The following is a 5,408-nucleotide window of genomic DNA, read 5'->3' as shown; positions in this document are numbered from 1 at the left end:
GGACAAGCTTTTTAATCGGATTTTTTCTGAAAATTTGGCTGCCAAGGAGTCAAAGTTCAAAAGATTTGACTTTTGAGGTCTCTCGCAAACTATTCAGCCAATTTCAAATTTTACATAAAGGGTATTCAGACATGCAGCGAGCTTTTTAATCAGATTTTGGGCGAAAATTTGGCTGCCAAGGAGTCAAAGTTGAAAGAATTGACCTTTGCAGACTCTACCAAACTCCTCCGCCACTTTTGGGTCTAAACAGTTGAAAGTTTAGATGTAGGTTACCTAGAAATGAGTCAAACTTTTATATATATATATATATATATATATATATATATATATATATATATATATATATATATATATATATATATATATATATAGCTTTAATTAAAAGAGAAAAGAGAAAGATTAATTCCACAAAAGGAGACTTATCCGGATAATGCCAAGCTCAACAATAATTATTAGAGCTTATACAATTTATTGAATAATGGAATACAGGCAAAATTTGGGGGATAGAAAGGAATTCTATCCCCCAAATTTCATTCCATTATTCAATAAATGATCCATTCTATATCTACCTATATATAGTTTTGTGTCTTCATTTCATTCTCTTGTTGTCCTATTATATATATATATATATATATATATATATATATATATATATATATATATATATATATATATATATATATATTAATGAAACCTTTCCAATCTTTTTCACTGACAATCTTACTAATAATACGAAATCAAACGAACAATTACTCTTAGAAACAACTTTCAATAAATTATAATTCATACAAGCAGAAAAGTTTTGATCACGATTTTTCTGACCGTATGTAACATATGTAATTAATCGATTCACACTTCTCCAATGTCTCAGTTAACGAATCCCCTTTGTTTTGCTACGAACTCTAAAAATATTCACGAACATTCTATATTTTTCTTATTGCTATTCCATTTTAAACACAAGATTTCTCATGTGAATTTATCCTTTCCGAACTCATTGTTTTGTTTTATTTACGTATGGTAATGTCTCTCATTTTTCTCACATTTGATTATAAAATCTGTCAGCCTTTTTCAATAAAATATCTCTCTGAATCCGGTCATCCTACTTCTCCCATTACAAAGCACCTTAAAATAATATCCCAAAAGTGGTGACCGACATCTATAATATAAATCTCACCGCTCTGTTTAAATGTATGTATGTATGTATGTATTTATGTATGTATGTATGTATGTATGTATGTATGTATGTATGTATGTATGCATGTATGTATGTCAGGTCATGTCATATGCTACTGGTACCATGTAACTCAGTACTACCTGCCTCATGGTCGGGTCACCGGCGACTAAACTGGTTCCCCCACCAGACTTGTTTGGTGAGGAGGGTGGCTAGTCTACCTGAAGGATTAAAAACAATACCTTTCAAAGGGCGAATGAGCCCTTTTTCGGGGTCAACGGCCAACTAGCACCGTGTGTGTTTGTGTGTATGTATGTGTGTGTTGGGGTGGAGAGGGCTCCCATAAGCCTTTTAGTCAAGGCAAACTTTCTAGAAGAAGCAAATCTCTGATTTAAAAAAACATAAAGCGGAAGACCAGTACCCGCATTAAGCTGGTCTGCAGTTTAATTTGTTGCTGGCTATCTTGCTCTTGCTTGTTGCTGGATCTCAACATTTTGAACCAAGAGAGAGACTTAGCTGTCGTACAAAGTTAAGACTCTGTAACATCATCTGTATATAGATACTGCTTCAGGCATTTGTCTATTAAAATGGTTCTGTGGCGATGGAAGTCATTTTTGGGCTCATGGACTTTAAGTGTCTAAGGGAGTGGCACTCGTCTGACAAGACGTTGGCTGGGTAGTCATCGACTCTCGATCTCGTTGTCTCACTGAGTCTCTTGTTGGGTCTCCCCCGTCTTTACGGTACCAACCATATTTATATGGTTGACACTCCATGTATGCTAATCAGGTGGATCCTACCACAACCGTCTGCCTAAAACTTTCGACAGAGGGGACAGATTTTCACGAGATCAGTATCATTTTGAAGCTCGACCCTTCAGACGACAAAGACCGAAAAATTGGCCAAAATCATTAATTCCTTCACCCTCAACTGTGCAGTTTTCTACAGGAAAGGGTCGCTTTTTTCGCCAATATTTTCGAAAGTCATCCCCTCTTTTCGATTGGTTAGCCTTAATTTAAACCTACGTCACTTCCGGTTTGGCGATAGGCGTAACAGCAAAGACGTCACGTTTTTTTTTCACGTTCTTTTCCTCCTTTGCAGTACAGGTTCGAGCTGCCTGCCTACTACCACTTTTTTAATTTATTTTTTCCTTTTTTGCTGAACACACACCTCCAAACACCCGGGCAACGTTGGGCACCCAGGCTAGTCTATTTGTATAAATTTTATCGGTCTGTTTAAATGTATGTATGTATGTTTGTATGTCTTGCTAAAACTTTTCTCACCGGCATCAGACCGGGTCGAAACCAGCAGCGTCTGAAAGGGCGATGTCTTGGTCGAATAATATGTGAAAATTAGAAAAAACGGTCAATTATTTCCTATAGAAATAGACGTTCGCAATGAGGGAGGGTAGCAAAATATCGTTCCATCATGACAATTTAACTAAACACGCACGTTCTTTTTTGCCTCGCACACGCGATCATAAAGTAGTGGTTATAAGTGACAGCGTCGTTGTCTTAAGTTTTTACTTTCACACTGACATATCAGTCATTTGTTTGTTTGGGGTTTTTTTTTTTCGATTTTTAAAGTTTTAATATTTAAACAAGGTTATTTGTGCCATTTTTGCGTTCGTTCACTCCTTTATTTTCCCTTTTTATTTATCCATCACGATCGCTGTTTTTTTTTGTTGTTGTTTTTGTTTTTGCTATACTTTTTTTTAAAAGAAGTTTTAACATTTAAATTGGATTATTTATGCCATTTTTTTTTCGTTCGCTTATTCTTTATTTATCCATCACGATCGCTGCTTTTTTTTTGTTGTTGTTTTTGTTTTTACTACATTTTTTAAAAGAAGAAGTTTTAACATTTAAATTGGGTTATTTATGCCATTTTTTTCGTTCGCTTATTCTTTATTTTCCATCACGTTCTCTGTTTTTGTTTGTTTTTGTTTTTGTTTTTGCGATTTTTAAAAGAAGTTTTAACATTTAAACAGGGTATTTCCGTTCGCTTCTTCTTCTTCTTCTTCTTCTTCTTCTTCTTCTTCTTCTTCTTCTTCTTCTTCTTTTTTTTTTTTTTTTTTTTTTGCCCAACACACACCTCCAAACACCCGGGCAACGCCGGGCACCAAGGCTAGTCCCATATATATTGCATTAGTAAAGTGAATCTGCATAGATTATTCCACCATTATTATATCTTAATTTGCTTTAGTTTGTGTATATCCGTTACACCACTGCACTAAAATTTTCTTTTATATATACACACTAAATAATGCTTCAAGCAAACTACATTAATCTGTTAAATTATATATAATCACCGACATTTCTCACCTCCTCCTAACATTTCTCACCTCCTCCTACAAGGTGCGTAAAAAAAGACACCGGTCGTGATTATTCAATACCGCAGATCGCAAATTATATATAATCATCATTTTTGACTAATGAACCGCTGCATAGCATAACAAAATGGACACAAATGAATTCCATTCAGAACAGGAGAAAAATGATTCCTTTGCGACAACAAATGATTTGCCATTGAAACTAGCGATTCTTTTCGACTGGAAGTTTTGAAAACAAAATATTCAAATGAAAGAATGGCAAGGAATATTCCTTGCAATCAAAATTGGTTTGAATATTCAAAAGAGAAAGATGATTTAATAGAAGCAATATTTTATTCCTTGCCAATATCGATCCCTCTCTCTCATGTATATATATATATATATATATATATATATATATATATATATATATATATATATATATATATATATATATAACTACTTCATTTACTCACATAAATTTAATATACGAAAGTATAGATTTATGCGTAAACTTTAAGTATTTACTTCAAAAGTGCTCAATACGTAGGTAGAGCTAGTTAGTAATTTATAAAATATATATGGCGATTAAGCTACACTGAATATTCTGCGTTTCATCCACTTATAGGATTCGTCAGGCTTATGCGCGAATTCTGTGGTTGCTTCTTGTTTTTATATATGTTGAGGATTTCTGGTTAGCCAATCAGCTTTCTAGTATCCACCGCGCCCTTTCCTATCAGCCAATGGGCATGCATTTTATCGAACAAAGGATCTGTTTTAGAGCTAGGTTAGTGGTTTAAGGTAGATCTTTTCCCTCCTTTTTTTTTTTTGTGTTCACAAAATAAAACTTACTCTAGGATAGCGATACAAAATAGCTTTAAAACTAACAATAACAATAGAAAACAAACAAATAAATAAATTAAACAAACATGAATATACATAAACGATCACACACACATATATATATATATATATGTATATATATGTGCATGTATGTGTGTACACATAGGTATATATACATATATATATATATATATATATATATATATATATATATATATATATATATATATATATATATATATATAAACAAAAATTCATGGATTCATGTATTTTTGCTATTGACTGGAAAATTTATGTTGTAAAAAAAAATAAAATAAAATAAATAAAATAAAAATATGTTGTAAAAAAAATATGTTGTAAAAAAAATAAAAATATGTCTTAGCCTGTCGTGTTCAGCAAAACGACAGGCTAAGATTATCAACTCAGGTGTAAGATGTGGTAATATGGGCTGTATTTAGTTTAATTAAGTTTTGTACAAACAATTCAACGGAGGAGTGGAAGAAATTTTGTGAAAAATCTGATACTGTATACTTTGACTAAAAACTTGAGAGACTGGTATGAACCAGCGTGCCATTGTAACGCTATCGGTAGGTGTTCTCATTTCGTTCTTACTCTCGTCTGTCGACCCTACTGAAGTGACAAATATATAAATAAAATACTTTGAACTCACTTTTCTATTTATAGACACTTTTATTTCCTGTCCGTGCTTTCCATTCTACGTAACAAATTTATACAGGGCTGTCACCGACGAGCGGAAATACATTGTCGTCTGCTCTCTGCTCCTGCTGTTCATGCTGTCACGTCCTTCCCACTCCACTCTCTCTGTATTACTGCTGCTGCTATCCCCGCATGACGTCACCACTCCTGCTACCCCCTACTGCTCCTCTCTCTATTTCACTGCAGTAGTTGCCCACGCAACGTCGCAGCACATTATGGCACACTATTGGACACTCTTTACCTTACTTAGAAAGAGGATTGCATGCTCAATCCCTCTGTTAACATAATTTGCATGCACATGATTCACTCCTGAACTAATTAACCGATCATTATGAATTTTCTAACATAACTGCTAGGCGTAAAAGTTGGAAT

The sequence above is a fragment of the Euprymna scolopes genome, chromosome 44, assembly GCF_053919585.1.
Source record: "Euprymna scolopes isolate OS-2025 chromosome 44, ASM5391958v1, whole genome shotgun sequence".
Lineage (NCBI taxonomy): Eukaryota > Metazoa > Mollusca > Cephalopoda > Sepiida > Sepiolidae > Euprymna > Euprymna scolopes.
The sequence above is the reverse complement of the archived record's forward strand: the minus strand, read 5'-3'. Positions refer to the sequence as shown.